The 18,301-nt window shown below is 35.9% G+C and overlaps 1 protein-coding gene across 3 annotated transcripts in view; it reads right to left on the bottom strand.

Annotated features, from left to right (window-relative positions):
* CDH8 (cadherin 8) overlaps positions 1 to 18,301 on the bottom strand; it is a 721,537-nt gene that overhangs the window by 623,937 nt on the left and 79,299 nt on the right. For 2 of the 3 annotated variants that reach the window (XM_021093977.1, XM_021093978.1), the window contains one exon: positions 10,562 to 10,629. The exons of the other annotated variant lie outside the window; for it this stretch is intronic. The gene's annotated coding sequence lies outside the window, so the exon portion shown is untranslated. The remainder of the gene's footprint in view (positions 1 to 10,561; positions 10,630 to 18,301) is intronic. 3 annotated transcript variants of the gene reach the window in all.

Here is an 18,301-nt window from a genome sequence, read left to right on the forward strand (position 1 = left end):
ATCTTTTAAGGGCTAGATTAACTGAAAAAGAAAAAGCAATTACTAAACCTGCTAACTAAAGATGTATTTCCAAATGCCAATACTCAAGAGATAAAATTTTAGGAGATTATGATAATATTGATTAGTTGTTTTGAGATAATGTTATCTTGCATCAATAGCAATAAAAGATGGGTGAGGGATGATTACTTAATGACAGGAGATTGTCCTGGGAAATATGTATACAGATCCATTTTTGATTTTGGAAATTCTAAAATCCATTTTCATTTCAGTTCACAATACATTGATGATGAGTTGCAGGAAAAATGCTATTAAGATTACTTGTCTATACAATTTTCTGAAGTAAATGAACTGATCTTTCCACTTCTTTGATTCGTGATGACGGTATTTGTCATATTTCCTTAGGACTGCAATCCAAATTTTAAGAAACCTCTGTATGACAAGTGACAGGAAAAATAGCAAAAGCTTGTTTCCAGCATACTTCTTGATGGGCATTATCATTATTTCTTTTATCTACTGAAAGGTTTTATTTAGGCATATTTAAAAATAAACACTTTTCCACCTAGAGAGAAAGTTTTTTTAAATAACTATGGTATTAAGCAGTCCTTACTAGGATAGTACTTCTGCTTTACTTCCACCCACCCTAATACTAAAACTTCCAGAAGATACAATGCAGCCTATTCAGATCAAAAAGGAGCTTTCTTTATATCGAAAGCTAGGAAAATCCAAATAACTAAAAGTAAAATGTCGAGTTCAGGCATGGATGACCTGGCTGGGGTGGGTGTGAGTGGCCAGGAGAAAATACAGTCAAATGCCTTTGAAATATATATAATACATGCAAAAGAAAAATAGAACACTTGAACTCTGCCTCTAGATGGAAAGCCTCCACACTGAGTGTGGGATAACTAGACCAATGGAAGCCTATTGACTTTGACAGTGTGATTATTTTTGAAGGCTGAATTTTTAGGTACAATTTCAACTTGTGCCATCTCCTAGCTACCTGACCCTGGATATGTGATTTAATCTGTGTTTTCAAATTAGTGATCTCTAAACTGAGAGTCACAACTGTCCTAAAATATGTGTTTGTTAAGAAGATTAGGAATGATGAGAGTGATAATGATGATCTCAGAGGCTATTATGAATCTTTCTTAAAACACTAGTAAGAAAGAGGAAATAATCAAATACACCTACTCTTTTTTATTCTTGTTTTTTGTCTTTTTGCCTTTTCTAGGGCCGTTCCCGAGGCATATGGAGGTTCCCAGGCTAGGGGTCGAATTGGGGCTGTAGCCGCTGGCCTACGCCAGAGCCACAGCCACGTCAGACCTGAGCTGCGTCTGCAACCTACACCACAGCTCACGGCAATGCTGGATCCTTAACCCATGGAGCAAGGCCAGGGATCGAACCCGCAACCTCATGGTTCCTAGTCGGATTCGTGAACCACTGCGCCACGACAGGAACTCATTTTATTTTTTTAAGCTCACGTATTTCTCTGGATTTCTCCCAGTCCCATAACTATACATACCATCTTAGCTCCAGTGGCTACTTCCTATTTCATGTGACAGGAAGTAATGTGTCAGTGAACATTAAAAATCCCTGGAGAAGTGGGGAGTAGGCTTGTTTAGTCTTTGCCAGTTTTTGTAGTGTACATGCTCCCATCATAATCAATTGCAGGCTGCCATGGGTTTAGTAATCATCTCACAAAATCCTTAAAAAGTCAAACACTTGATTCCTATGAGCCAGTATGAGCTGACTCTATATACCATTATTGTGGCTTTAAATTTTTAACCCTTGCTGGCCTTTTAGATTCCCCTTTCAGAAACCAAAGCCATTTCTAAAGCAGTGTCTGTGTGATGGCTCTTTCTGGTGATTGGGCTTTGCTCCTTGATAAAATGCATTTGCATCCGTTCTTTATTTTCAGTAGCACACATAACAGATTGGTTACCTAAAAAACACCATGAAATCAAAAGATTCAAAAAAATACCCACCTTCAATTTTATTTATACTACCCCTTAATTATATAACTCTGGGCATCCAATGGTGAGCAAAAATAAAATCCTCGATGTCAATGAAGCTTATATTTTATAAGCAAAAAAAAAAAAACCCTAATAAAAACACACCAAAAATTATAAAAATTCAGCTGGATATGTACTTTGGAATAGATTTATATGGTCAAATAAGTCAGCAAGAGCCAAGACAGATGATGGGGAAGTGAGACTTGACCTGAAATCTGAAGAAAGCAAAGGAATTAACCAGGAAAAAAAGGAGGAGATGGAGAATTTCGGGCACAGGAAATGATGTAGGTAAATAGCAGAGAAGTGTAAATGCAACCTGGCGAGTGGCAAGGACTGTGGGATTTAAAGGAAGTAACAGTATCACTACATGCTTGACTGTGTTGTTTGTTTGAATTGGCCACACCACAGAATGCAAAGCAATTTGACACTTAAGTCTTGCCCTGGTGTACATAGTGACAAAATTGGAACTAGAATCCATTTTTTCTTTCTGATTTTCATTTAGTGTAATTTTTTATTAGAAACTCACCTACAATACTACTAACACAAAACATCAAGAGTAAATCAACCCCCCAAAGTATGAAGGTGATTCTTTCATAAAGATAAATAGTAATAACATTTTTTTCACTAAAACTTTAAAACAGAAAGTACTTGAGAAAAATGAATTTAATGAAATACAGCTAGAGTTTTGAAACACATATTAATGTCATATGTGACTATCCTTACTTCTGCCTTCCATTATGTTTCAATTTTCCCCAAATTAATGACTATAGGAAGGTATTCTTTCCATCCATCTCTGATTACATTTGTCATACTGTATTGTTTGTTACCTAATATAAAAAAAAAAACGCACTAAGATCTATGTTACTCTCTTATAGGTACTGTGATTATTAAAATGAGAAATAAAATCATGCAGCTCAATTGAGGACTATCCAGGGAAGCCAGGTTTTCTCCAAATCCATATTGTTATTTAGCTTTTCCCTGTGAAACCCTACTCATACTATACAAATGTACTTACACAAACACATTCACAGATACAGATATACTTGCTCACCTAATGACAGAAACTAATATTAATGGAAAGTTGCCCATATGACAAATATGACTCTGAGCACTTGACAGGTACTATGTCTATTCTTTAAAAATCCCGTAAGGAATACAGAATCACCAACTCTTTTCAGAGAGGGGTGATAAAAAGCTGAAACAGGAAATAAAAGAAGCATTTGAGAAAGGAGGAAGAGACGGAAGACCAAAGTTCCCGAGGTGTGGAGCAAATCCTGAAATTTTACTACCATGATAGGGCAGGAAATGCTCAATCTGTTTGGGCAGTGAACAAAAAACAAGTATACTTAGGGATTAGCTGGCAAAAAGAACAGCCATTACAGAGGGATATTATTATTATTTTTTACCCTTTTTATAGATGAGCAAGATAATAAAGTAGTCTGGCCAAGGAAAATTAGGTATTCAATACACAAGAAAGTATCAAGTCTTAGCATTAAGTTTGTAAATTGAAGATCAAGCAAAAAATTGCAAATAGCACTGGTGGTAAATAGATCCTAGTTTGACAGGTCTCAGTAGAGATCTTCTCCTAGGACACATTATAATCAAAAAAATTACACGCAGTTTCTCTTGCTTGGGTTTTCTTGTTTACATTAACTACTGGGACTCTTTAGAGCTTAAATACTATAAGGAGACCAGAGTCTTGCTGACTATACTAACATAGTGTAAGCACAGCAACTTTTTAAGAAGCATAGTAGTTTTAGCAAAGGTGCCCTGGGCATATTATCAAGATGCTATTAAAAGCATGCTGCTTTCATAGTTATTGATTCTCATATGTATCTAGCAAGGGATGAACATTCATACATATTTGTTCACTGGTATTATATCATAAGTATCTATGAATTATTCATAAGACCAAACTCAGTCTCGAAAAATGGAAGGCTAATTCCCCTAAAATATGGCTATCCCTGGATCTATGGGAAGGACAAGATAATGAGACTAAATGTTTAGCAAACATTTGAGAAAATTTCATTATCTTCAGTTGACTCTTTGGAAACATCCTAAACATATTTCGATAAGGCTGTTGTACAAAGTAATTTTTGAAAATATTAAATTGCATCACAGATATGATGATAAATAAGTCCATTAATTTATTTATTCAAAATCATTTATTTCTCTTCCTTTGTACCACCCCTGGAGATGGCAGTTATCTCTTCTCTCAGCATATGGTTACATTAAAGCTTCTTTTGATATCTAAGATCATATAAGGGACAGAAAGTACATCCAGCATTAGTAAAATCAGTACGTTATAATTAGGCATAATAGCATGAGAGGGAAAATATCAAGGACGAGATTTTTAAACCCAGTGTTAATTATGAAAGCAATACAACGACAAAGAACAAGGGCCCAGGAGCTTCTAGAACTTGCTAGTAACAACAATAACAAGAAATGTGGCTAATGTTAAACATTTCTTACTAGACAAAACAAAGCATATAATTTCCTCCCAGACCAGTAAAATAATTTTAAGAAAAGCAGGTAAGGTGGCTATCAGTATCACAGAGAGCCAAGCAAAGAAAATTATAAACTTTGTTTTCTTAGAATCTAGCAGAACTCAGATGTTATAGACACGCAACATATAATGCTTTAAAAGTAAGGACAAGTGGAGTTCCTGTTGTGGCACAGCAGGAAGGAATCCAACTAGGAACCATGAGGTTGTGGGTTCGATCCCTGGCCTTGCTCAGTGGGTTAAGGATCTAGTGTTGCCATGAGCTATGGTGTAGGTCACAGACACAGCTCGGATATGATGTTGCTGTGGCTGTGGTGTAGGCTGGCAGCTATAGCTCTGATTCGACCCCTAGCCTGGGAACTTCCATATGCCGCAAGTGCAGGCCTAAAAAGCAAATTAATTAATTAATTAATTAAAAGTAAAGACAAGGAAGCATAACTCATTTGCTTACTGCCTATGGATTATAGTGATTGCAGTCAAATACTTACTTCATAGAAGTGAATTAAATATTGGAAACCATTAAAGAAATTATAAAATTAAAATTATGAAGATAGCTTATTGTCTAAGATAACATTACTGTCTAGCAAATGAAATTTGTTTACATAGCTTGTAAGTTGGTTTGATATTCAATGGCAATAGGAAGATAAACACTGAATAATAAAATGGATTCAGAGGTATGGTATTAATACTACTCTAATGACAATGCGTAACACTTGTAATTTAAGTAGCTTCTCTATGATAAAGGAGAAAAACATCTACTTACTAATAAAACATAAGATAAGCAGTAGCAAATAGTTTCAAATATGTGTATAGTAACTGAGGTATAATTAACTCACTAAGGCATTGGGAATTTGTATACACTTAACAGAATGGGTATTTGAGGACATTTTAAAGAATGGGTAAGATTTATCAACAGAGAGCATGAGAAAATAGGTATCCTTGTAATGAGTGATCAAACGGCAAACCAGATTTCTGATCAGATATGATTTTCATAACAGATCAGATTTTCATATGATCAGATAGGAAAATACAGGCTGTTTCATGGTAAGAGAAATAATTAAATTAACGTGATATATTGATTTATTTATGGGGCATATAGGAATAATTGTGTCATGGCAGAGACTAATATCCATCTTTTAATTTTTGACTGTATAATTAAAGAACAACTTGGAGTTCCTCTTGTGGCACGGCAGAAACGAATCCAACTAGGAACCATGAGGTTGCAGATTCAATCCTGGGCTTCACTCAGTGGGTTAAGGATCTGGTGTTGCCGTGAGCTGTGATGTAGGTCGCAGATGCGGCTCGGATTCCACATTGCTGTGGCTCTGGCATAGGCTGGCAGCTATATCTCCAATTAGAGCCCTAGCCAGGGAATCTCCATATGCCACAGACATAAGACAAAAAAAAGACAAAAACAAACAAACAAACAAAAAAACCCCCAAAACAATAAATAAATAAAAACGAAAGAACAACTTTGTTGCTATGGGTGGTTTTATGCCCAGATAAAATCATCTCAATCTTGAACATTGCTGGCTGACTGGCTTGGCCAAGAAGATGTAATAGGAAGTTATTTAGTAGGACTCACACAAAAGTCTCTTTAACAGAAACCTAACTGGCAGGAGTTTTTTGCCCTTCTTTTTTCCTCTTCCTTCCTGCCTTGAACTCTACTTTGATGATTGATATTCTCAAAGCCATATTTCAGCATGAGAATAAGGGTCGTATCTTAGGGTAAAAAGGAGCTTAAGACTGATCCCAGTGACACTGAGAACCCATAGTGTTAAGCCTACATTTGTGCTATTTGTTATGGGCGAAAAATGAATCAGTGTCTTAGTTCATTATTTTTTTTGTCTTTTTATGGCCACATCCATGGCATATGGAAGTTCCCAGGCTAGGGGTCGAATCAGAGTTGCAGCTGATGGCCTACACCACAGCCACAGAACGTGGGATCGAGCCACATCTGCAACCTACATACACCACGGCTTGTGGCAATGCCGGATCCTTATCCCACTGAGGGAGGCCAAGGATCAAACTTGCATCCTCATGGATGCTAGTCAGATTCTTTTGCGCTGAGCCACGATAGGAACTCCTCAATATTTTTTTTGGTTTAAGTCACAAAAGTTACCTTGAACATTTATCTTGTTGCTCATGAATTATATAGTTGCAATGATATGTTTAATTTCTGATACTTAATATTTGTAGCTGTTACTGCTAAAAACAATAAAAACAGGTGAGTTCAGGAGGATTCCACATTTTGGGGTATTCTCATTGTATGAGGAGGAAATTTCTTAAAAGATGTCTCCAACTATGTGGTATCATCAGAAATAGTATCATCAGAAAATTCAGGGAGCTTCATTTAGAGGTTGACATTCAAATATTTTTAGAGGAACAAAATTAGTCCATATTCATAGTCATTTCTATGGAAATCTATGGGAAAATTTGTTTGGAAATAATTCTAAATTTTTAATATGCAATAACTTTTTTAAAAAAACCTCATATTTAGGAAATATAAATATTACTGAAGGTATCATCAACTTTGAGATGTCCAAACATTTTTCTTGATATAGGACCAAACATCACGAAGCCTGGTGAACAAAAAAGTCCCTAAGCATCAGCCAGAACCTCCCTCCTGTTCAAACTTGGCCCAATAGCTTGGGCCGAGGCTTCATTCTGATCAATATACCCATCCTATGCCTATTTTCAGCTCTTCCTTTCTGTTGCTCCAGAACTGCTACTCAGACTCCTAAAGTCTGGGCTTGCAACACAAAGGTTTTCCAAATGAATTGCTAAAATTATTAAAAATCTGTGTGAACATTTGTAGGGATTTGTTACAAGCCACCTATTCAAAGGAGAGACAAAGGGGAGCTTGCATTGAGGGAAATTAAACAGATGATTAAAAACAAGCAATCTGACATTTTAGGACAATTCCAACATTTACATGAAGGAAAGAGAGGATGAGGCACTTTTTCTCCCCCTGATAGAACATTGCATTGCAGTTATCAAATAGCTTTTTAAGGCGATCAACCAGTTCAATCCCAACATTCTATTACTTAAAAGGCAGCCCAAATGTTATTTTCAAAAGTTATTTAACAAATGAGAAAACTGAGTCTCAAAGTTAAATAACTTGTTTAAATTAATGTAGGTAGCAAGTGCTTAATTTTCTTCCTAGAATTTATTACAACCAAGGAATTAATTTTCCAATACATATTTATCTCTCAGTAAAATATAAGCTCAATAAAGTCAGGCTTTTGCTGCTTGATTTATCTCTGTACCACCTGTAGCTAAAATAGTGATTGTTCTTTGGTGGGTCATAAAAATATAACACACACGTGTGTGTGTGTGTATGTGTGTACAAACACAATATCAGAAAAAAGAGTTCAACCTATATCTGTATGTTTTTCTCACTTTTTTTTTTTTTTAGAGCTGTACCTGCAGCATACAGAAGTTTCAAATCGGAGGTACACCTGCCATTCTAAGCCACAGCCATGGCAAGAGAAATGCCAGATGTGAGCCACATTTGCAACCTATATGCAATGCCAGATCCTTAACCCACCGAGTAAGCCCAGGGATTGAACCCACATCCTCATGGATTCTTAACCTGCTGAGCCACAATGGGAACTCCTAGATCTGTGTGACTATAAAACTACTTTATTGATTTCACAGCATCATAGCTTATGAGTTCTTTTTGTTATCCTGATGCTATCATTGCAAGAATTAAAATACCTGAATCCTGTCACGCAATTCAGTTCTTTCCCATAACAAGAGCAAAATGGGAATCAGTTTCATTTTGTCCATAGATGCCCTAAGTGGATAATGTTCTAATTCAGACACCAATTTAAAAGACTGAGTAGAAACCCTGATTAGAAGCAAAGCCTAATTAGAACATTCTTCCTCCTCTCAAGCTAAATAATTGAGAGTAATATGCTTAGATACAGATGAGGAAGAATAAGAAACAGGAGGAGGAGCAGAGGTAGGAAGTCTGGCTCACTTTAGAATAAAGCCTGATCACAGATACCTACTCAGTCATTTAAACTATGGAAAAGAATTTGGCCAGGGTGCTCTGCTAGTCCAGGATCTAAACGTGCTTACCCGGCAGATGAAACAAGAAGAAACTACATGAAAGGATGAAAGAGGAGCATGGGTTTTTATTTTTTTGAAACAAACATCCCACATATCACTATCTGGGGCCAAATTCACATTGTTTATGACCAATCTCATTACCGATATGTTTCAGAGAGGATAAGGATGGAAGGGAAGGTTGCTAAAAGATTTGAACAGCTGATAGAGGCGAATCTACTTTGAGCAAAGAAGGGAACATTTTGGTCATCTTTCCCTGTCCTTTTCCCACATTGATTCTACAACCAAAAATCTATAGGTGAGGTGTTTCTTCTGGTTTACTGTTTGTAAGTGCGGGCAGAATAAATGGAAGAACTGATGCTGGAGACCAAAATGAAAGTTATCAGTATCTAAAATATGCATCAAACCCTACCAGCACTTCCATGTGCAATATTTTGCATGGCATGCCACAAACCAAGTTAAATTAACGGTGTTCAGCCCTTCTAGAATCTCAAACAGTGGTACTGAAACATACTGATGGCAATATGAGAGGAAATTATAGAATTAAGCCAGTAATTTCACCCTTCGTTTAATCTGATGTTTACACAGTAAACATGCCTTTTCAACAATGAAAGGGATACACAGTTCATGTGTCTTGATTTTCTCCAGTCTTCATATTGGTTTACGGAACTGAAGGACTTGTTAACTGTTAGCAAGGCCTTTGGGGGGTTTCATAAAATGGAGAGTTGATGAAATTTTACCAAGAACATTTTTTACCAAGCCATCACTTCAACACGTACAGAGTACCAGACCAGAGAAGACAGAATGAGTTATCCATGTCCATGCATCTCAGTTAAAGGCAAAGATGCTCTGTAACATGGATGAACTGAATCCTAGACTTTTCATTTTTCTTCCTGAATGTACAGACAAATAAACTACATACAGTGTTTTTGAATGATCATATTTCATCCACGTGTTAGCCCATGCACACTGGTTTACTTCCTTGACTTTATACAAATGGCTACCACCAAAAACTGTAGACACTTAAAATGTAGTGCTAGAGCCAAATTAAAATTTATTCTAAGAATTTTGGCTGAGAATCCCTCTGGGCTGGTCCTGATCCAATGTATGACTCAAATATCTCTCAAATATGGCAAGAGATTTATAATTCAAAAGTAGCCTATGTCCCTTTCATCTATCTTCTTCAAGCATTTTGTAATCTCTACACAGTAACTTCAGTTAAAATATGGAAAACAAATAGGAAAGAGAGGGAAAAAAGTTTCTAGATTTTATTTTTCAAAGGTACAGCTCTCAAGAAAACTAGGAACACCTGGCCATAGACAAAATGATTGGAAGAAAATAGATAAAAGGAAAAACAAACAAAAAGATAATGAGCAAGTCTCTCCTCATGCCCCATTCCACTCCTTACCTGAATTGTGGTGGAAAACAACATTTTTCAGCTCAGGTAGTATGGAGAAGCAGGTTAGAGCAGAGCCATCAATAAGTTCCTCATGGAGATAAAAAAAAAAAAAAAAAAAAAAAAAAAATCCCCTTTCCGGCTCCCAGAGTAGAGTCTTGATACGAGAGTTAAGACATCAGGGAGAGAAAGCCTGCTTAGCCGGGCTATACCAATTAAAATTACCCAGGTGGAAATGCTTGCTTCACAAGGCCCAGAATCAAAACAGGTATCTTAGGGCCTCAAGAGAATAAACTTAGGTGTAAAGAAAGTATTCAAAACAGAAAGAAAGTATATTCTGGCATATCTAAATGAGAATCTACACGCACAAACTGGAGAATAAGAACCTTCCCAACCCTCAATTTAAATTATGTCCAGCCATCCAGAAATCAAACTCAGACATCCAACCAAAAAAAAATCTGAGATTATGTTAATGACACGATGGTGTTATAATGAAGATTTACAATGGAAATAACCATGATTTAATTCATAGAGAAACAAAATATATATATACATAAGTTCATGAAATGGTATTTGTACCTGACGCAGAAGCAAATCTTTCAAGATCCAACTCTCTTTGACAAATTTGTCATTTCTCTAGATGAATTCTGCAACAAAAACGTATGTCAATCATCCACCTTGAAATAATATCTCTTGCATGTCCTACAAGTAAACTGTTTTGCTGTCAGACATACTGACACTGATAATGAGGATGCTGCTGTCTGACTATATCCATGCACTTTAGGGTCTGTTATAAAAGTATATACAATTTATAGTCTGAAGAGAAAAAAGCACATATACCAACATTTCCATTTTCCTTCTCTGCCAAATGTTTAGCTCAGTGTCATCCCACCTTCTTATGAGCTGAGTAGACCTGCTTTTACTGAGCACATAGAGTTTTCTAAGCTTCTCAAGCTCCCACCTGACCCCAGATGCCCCACATCTGTCAACATCGCTTCTTCTTGAAAAGAATGACAGAAAGGAGAAGTCTATGAATCAGAACATTCCTTGTATCAGTAAACATTGTGTGTGCAGTCATGTGTTTCTCAGAAAGGCTGACAGATATGAACTCCAAATAGAAAATGCAGGGAAAGAAAGAGAGTAAGAAGCCATCACTAAATTTTTTGGTAGCGTCAACAAGCTGGAGGGCAGAATACATTATTTTTGACTCCTCCTTTGAAGCAAGATTATCCACTTTTACATAATCTGAAGATACTCTTTTAGGGAATGCAGTGTACTCTGCAATTCTATTTGTGTTTCTTATTGAAGTTGAATTACAATACTGTGTTACTTGCAGGTGTACAGCAAAATTATTCAGTTATACATATTTTTTCAGATTGTTTTCCATTACAGGCTATCATAAGATACTGAATATAATTCCCTGTGCCATCCAGCAAATCCTTGTTGCTCTGTTTGTATTTTTATGGTTGAATTAAAAAAAAAATGGGGGGGCCACACCTGCAGGAGTGAAGTTCCCAGGCCAGGGACTGAATCCTTGCCACAGCAGTGACTCAAGCCACTGCGGTGACAACACTGGATCCTTCACCTGCTGGAGAACGCCCTAATTTTTCTTTTAATGTTGATTTACTAATTAAACAGCAAACTCTATAAACAAACAATGACTGTACCTATTTTCTCTGTTTTATAATAACAGAAATTATAAGTCTATATGACATATAGTAAATAATAAATTAGTAATTTTGAATGGATTTTTAAAATTATTTGTTTCCTAAGTTAATATTCTTTAATTGAATCAGCCATTCAGAAAATGATCAATTAAGGATCAATATCATAATATATATTTGACAGAGAGGCACGGTATCTGATATTGTTAGAATGGAGGCAAAAAGCCAAAAATCCTTCAATGTCCATAGCCAAAGGCAATACTTTATTTCTGCAATATGGAACATTATCTATACTAATATTATGGAGTTTATAAACATTGACCAATATTACTTTTATTTACATGTAGTTCAGCTCTCCTATTAGGAACTTTCATTCTTGTGGTAACAGCCTAAAAAAAAGTCACATGATTCACCAAAAAATATATAGAATCTATAGTTTTATGATCCTGTAACAGTGACAGACCCTGTTACTTTCCTTAATTTGAAATTTAGGGTGTTTTACCATAACACTGATCCTCATTTTTCTTTATTAATAATAAAAGGACACCAAAAGCAGCAACACTGCACCGACCACACAGCATAAAGTAAAAATTGTAGATCTGTACACAATAGGCGTTCAACAGATACTACCTCCAGTCTTCTTCTGTTGGCATTTTCAAAATCTTCTCTTGGGAGTTTTGCTTCCTATATGGCAGAATAAATTCCCAGAGAGATAAACTCCCTACAGATAACAACTGTAATTCTGGATAATTTTTTTAAATCCATATTTTAAAATGTATTATCTTTTGGAAAGAGTAGAGAATCCCAGAAAGGAGACAAACTAACAGAGAACAGGACTCCAGATTCTGTGTGTAAACTCTGCCCAGTCACTCCTTGACTCTTGAACCATGTTCTGATATTTTGAAAAGATCAATCCAATGAAAATAACCCTATACCAATCAAGAGTGATGAAGTTACCCCTACAGATTTCTTAAAATTAAAATATTAACAAGATCAGAGTTTCCTAGTGGCCGACAGTTAAGGATTCAGCAGTTCTCACTGCTGTGGCTCAGGTCTGAATTCAGCCCCAGAGAGTTCTGCGTGTCACAGGTGTGACCAAAAAAAAATTAGTAAGACAATATTTAAATAAAATTATGTCACATTTGACAACTGAGATGAAGCAGACAAATTCTTTTAAAAATTCAACATATAAAACTGATACAAGATGAAACAGAAAATCTAAATAGCCTTATTGTACTGAAGAAATTAATTTTGCTGTAAAAAATATTACCCAAGAGAATGCTAGCCTTGGACACTTTTATTGGTGAATTCCATCAAACATATAAGGATAAATAATCCCAGTATTATACATAAACATTCAGAATATAGAGAAGAACCTTCTAAATTCATTTGATAAAGCCAGCATAATACTGATATCTAAAACTTAACATAAACATTCTTATACAGAGACTAATATTATTCAAGAACACATGTAAAAATCTTTTAAGAAAATACTAGTTAACTAAATTTAATGATATATTAAGAGAATAGCATATTAGGATTAAACAGAATTTGTTCCAGAAAAGCAAAGTTGGAATAATAGTTGAAAATCAATTAAAATAATTAAACATACTAACAGAATAACCAGAGAATCATGACAACAGCGCAGAAAAAGCCTTTGACATGTAACATATGACACCCACTGAAAATACGAACTTCCAGAAATAGAAGGAACTTACTCTATTGGATAGACGTATACAAAAAATTTCAAAGCTAACATCAGAGTTAACATTAAATGTTTTTCAATAATATTGGAAACAAGAGAAAAAGATCTAATTTCCTAATCTTCATTCAATAATTTTCTGGAATTCTAAGTCCTTTCAGTAAGTCAACAAAAAGAAACATCACAAAGATAGGAAAGGAAACTACTTTTATTTGTAAATGGCATGACTGTTTACATGGAATATACCAAGAACTCCATAAAACTACTAAAATTAATAAGTGAATTTAGCTATTTCAAATGATTTAAGATTAATGAATTGAAAGAGTCCATATTAAGACATCAATTTTCTCCAAATTGTACAGTCAATAGAATTTTGTTTTTATCAAAGTTGTCATGGTAACCCTTTAGAGAAAGAAATCTTTTTCCAGCAAACTCTGAAGAGAAGAACTGGATATTCACGTGGAATAAAAAGTAACCATCCTGGCCTTTACTTCACCCGGGACACTCTCAAAATTAACAAAAAATTGATCATAGACCTAGATATAAAAGATAACATTATAAACTTTCTAAAAGAATACACTGAAGAAAAGCTTTATAAATGCAGAATCGGTAATTTTTTTAAAAACATGGGCTATATTAAGTACAATTTGGAATTAAAATAAAAAATTTTTGATTATCTCTCTTCAACAGACACCATTAAAAAAGATTAAAGGGCAAGTAACAAAGAACTATTTTTAAAACATTTCTGACAGAGGTCTCTTATCCAGAGTTAATCAAAACACAATCTTAGGCAAATGATTTAAATAGATGAAAAGGTTTGGGATGTACTATTCCAAAACATGGCACTTTAGCATACTGAATATTTTAGGCTGAAGGAATCTGAGAAACTGTGTGTACAGGATTTCTGACCGTCCTCTGAAGGTCACAAAACACTCATGTGAAATACACCCTCCCTGTACCCAGTGGAAAGGAACATCCTTATCTCCAAGACACCTAGAGGAATGCGAACAGGACTTGCTGCTTCCTCCACTTCACTACACTTAGCTCATACCCTTTCCATCCTATTGCCTTTTTCCAGGATCCTCTACTCTTCAGCAAACTTAGCACTGAAACACTCAGGTTTAACGGCTTCTCTTGAGTTTTCATCTCCTTATGAAGGCTCCAGTGTCATGTAAAACTAATATTAAATAAAGGCACACGCTTTGCTTTTCCTTTGTTAAATTGTCACATTACATGAGCCTCCCACTGAGAATTTAGAGGGCAGAGGAAATAGATAATTTCCTTCCATACAGACACTCCACAAATGATAAATGATTGGACAATAAGGACAAAACAAGATGTTTCGCATCATTAAGCATCAGGAAAATACAAATTAAAACCAAAGTGGTATGCCACCATATTGAAAGGGCTAAAGCTAAAAGGACTGATGGTACCAAGTGTTGGCAAGAATACTGAAAAGAGCTCTCCTTAAGGTTTGGCAGAAATACAAAATGGTAAAATCACATTTTAAAACTCTTTTGAAGTCACTTTAAAGAGTTAAGCATACAGTCCCAATATGACCCATATTTACCAAAGAGAAATGAAAATGTACATCCATACAAAGTCTTGTACATGATGCTCATAGAAGCTTTGTCTTTAAAACCAAAACACTCAACACCACAAAGGTCATTCAATTAATGGACAGACTAACATATGATCTGTTCTCTCAGAAACAACAATAATAAAGGAAAGAAAGAAAGAAAGAAGAGGAAAGGAACAGAGAGAGAGAAGAAAGGAGACAAAAAATTGAGTGCATCTTAGAAACATGTGCAGTGAGAAGAATGATATACAAGAGTGCAGGTCTTATGCAAATATAAAGTTATGTATAATGACTAAAAGTTTGGGGGATGGAGAGACTATAAAGTGACACAAAGAAACTTTTGGGGGTGACGCAAGTGCTCTGTACCATGACTGTGGCAGTGGTTCGATTCGTTGAAATTACAACTGCAAAAATTCACTGGACGATTTACATGGATTCAATTTATATATGTGTATTTTTCCACAACAAAACTGAATAAGGAAAAAAAAAAAAATCCCATGAGCAAATACGGAGTTTTGGGCACAGAATCTCACTGAATTATTCACATTTCTTCTCCAGGGAGCCCCCTGGTGGCTCAGCCGGTTAAGAATTTGGCATTGTCACTGTTGTGGCTCTGGTTACTCCCATGGCTCAGGTTTGATCCTTGGACCAGGAAAATCAGCATGCCATGGGTGTAGTCAAAAAAGTTTCCTTTCCAATGGAATCCCACTTGTACTATTCCGACTGAAAGAATGTATACAAAAATACAAAATGAATGATCAGCACAGGTAATAGAGCTTCTGACATGTAAATTCTGGACCATTTTCAAAGTAAGGAATAATAAGGCCAACACCCAGAAAGAAAGGAGAGAGGGAGAAAGAGAATGATAGAGAAAACAGAAATTGTGATTAAAAATCCATTCAGGGAGCTCCCTTCATGGCTCAGTGGCTAATGAACCCAATTAGGAACCATGAGGATGCATGTTCGATTCCTGACCTCACAAAGTGGGTTAAGGATCCCGCGTTGCCATGAGTTGTGGTGTAGGTCGCGGATGTGGCTCAGCTCCTGCGTTGCTGTGGCTGTGGTGTAGGCCGGCAGCTAGAGCTCCAATTAGACCCCTGGCCTGGGAATTTCCATATGCAGCGAGTGCAGCCCCCCCCCCAAAAAAAAAAACAAAAACAAACAAAAACTGTTGAAATTCCAAGTCTCATTGTTTCTGCCTTCAAACTGTTTCCACCTTCACTGGCAATGTGATTGAGTCTAAAATAACTGAGCTACTTTAAGCTGAACTTTTTGCACGATCATCCACCCATAGCTAATCTTTTGTATAAACACAGGTGTCAATTTTCTGTAATTTCTTTAAAAATCTTAATGTATCACTTGATATTTGCAATAAATGGTGCTTAATCGATTGAACTTCCATACAGGAAAAATCTATCTAGCCTTCACACTTCGCCATCCTAAAAAATAAATTCCCGATGAATTGCATTATCTAAATATGAAAGAAAAACCAGTAAAAGCTTCTAGAGGAAAACATGGAAGAACATATTTACGACTATATATATAGTCACCATAAGAGACATACTAAAAAATATTTATAATAACACAATTCATAGTAAACAAGAATGGTAAACACACAGGGGGTGATAACGATCAGGCTCTTGGTCTGCATCTGCTAAAGGTCTCAAGCTGAATACTTACGATACATGTGATTTTCCCCATATAAAACATAGTTCAATAAAAAGACAAAATACTAGGCATACAGGAACCAGTCAATAAATACTAGGTATCATTATTACTGTTATAATTATCTGTCTTCATCACAGACGATGGTCTGAAAATTTTGTAGTAGTCTGCACTATTTAATTTGTTTTCACATCTTAAAAATCATCACGTGTTTAACATTTCTCTTCACTTTCTTACTGGGCATTCCTTAAGGCAGGAGTTACGACGTATTCTGGTTTTTTTGTTTTTTGTTTTTTTTTTTAATATCACCCTAAACAGTATAATGGAAAGAATCCATGTGTTGCATTTGCGCACATGCGCGCACACACGGAATGAGAAAAGAGTCCCTCCCATTCCCCTGAATTCTGAAGGCAGGTAGGGAATTTTAAGAGACATGGGGTAGGAATGATCATCACCCTCTTCTGCAGGGCTCTGACATTTACGTGGCACTAATACAACCATAAAAAATAACCCAGCCATTACTGAATCGTTACTGGTTTTTTTTTTTTTTTTTACTGTTCATTGGTTGAAATTTGCACCATGTGCAATTAAGAGACTGAGGTGTACATTTTATTTCCAGAAGTAAATGGAAGCACCTAGAGAAGTTGCAGTGATTACTGAATATTTTAAAAGTGCACATGTGTAAGCACTTATGTTCCCCCGATTCTCCTGTTACATGATTTAGCCTTGTTTCTTTCCTTTTTAAAAACGTCCACAAGAGCAAAGGAGTATTTCTGAGTGTGTAAGACAGAATATAGCATACAGAGGCAATTTCAAGCACTGCAAAAGGTATTTTTAACTCTTATTTATTATTAATAGTGATGATAAAAATAACTACAGTTTATTTATCACCGAACCTATAACCACTCTTGTGGGTAGCGATGTCTACTAAGCATATTCTTCCTCAGGTATATTGTTCATTTCTACATATGCAGAAATGGACATCCAAGGTAACACAAAACTTACTCAAGGTCACATGGTAAGTAAGTGGCAGAAGTGATGTTTAAATTCTAACTCTATGGACTTGCTGTTCATTTCCAAGCAAAAAAAAAACTAATTGCAGAATATCTTCCAAATAATTTCTTTTCTTCGTTCCATGGGCTCTTCATCTCTGTCTCTCTCTCTCTCCCTCCCTCCCCTCTCCTTTTTCTTCTCTCTCTTCCTTGCTTCCTCATCTAAGGCATTATTCCATGCTGGTGATCAAAGAGTTTATATTGTGGATAACATGGGTTTTTCATGAGCTGTCAAGAAGAGTCTAAGTTGAGGAACAATAAAGAGCAGAGCACAGAGATGAATGTGAATGACAATAGTGAATAAATCAAAATGGGGAACGATTAATGAATGTTAAGAAGAGAGAACAATCCAATTTGGCCTGAGTATAAAATTGATTAGAGTTAATGGATGGAGAAGGGACATTGTGAAACCATCCCATCACTAACCTTGGCCTGAAGGCCTGATAAGTCTCAAGGTTATGGTTATATCCTTATAGGTACCCATGGAGGTAAGAACGGTGAATGGAGTAGAACATTCATTTGATAACTGACATCCTTGTGAGAAAAGGGAACCAGTAAAGGAGTTTGCTTTACAGTTATACTCTGCACATTTCCCTCCTTGTAAGTTCCAACATCATGGACTCCTCCCACCTGCCATTTAGTCAAATCCCGACTTTT

Source organism: Sus scrofa, chromosome 6 (genome assembly GCF_000003025.6).
Source record: "Sus scrofa isolate TJ Tabasco breed Duroc chromosome 6, Sscrofa11.1, whole genome shotgun sequence".
Lineage (NCBI taxonomy): Eukaryota > Metazoa > Chordata > Mammalia > Artiodactyla > Suidae > Sus > Sus scrofa.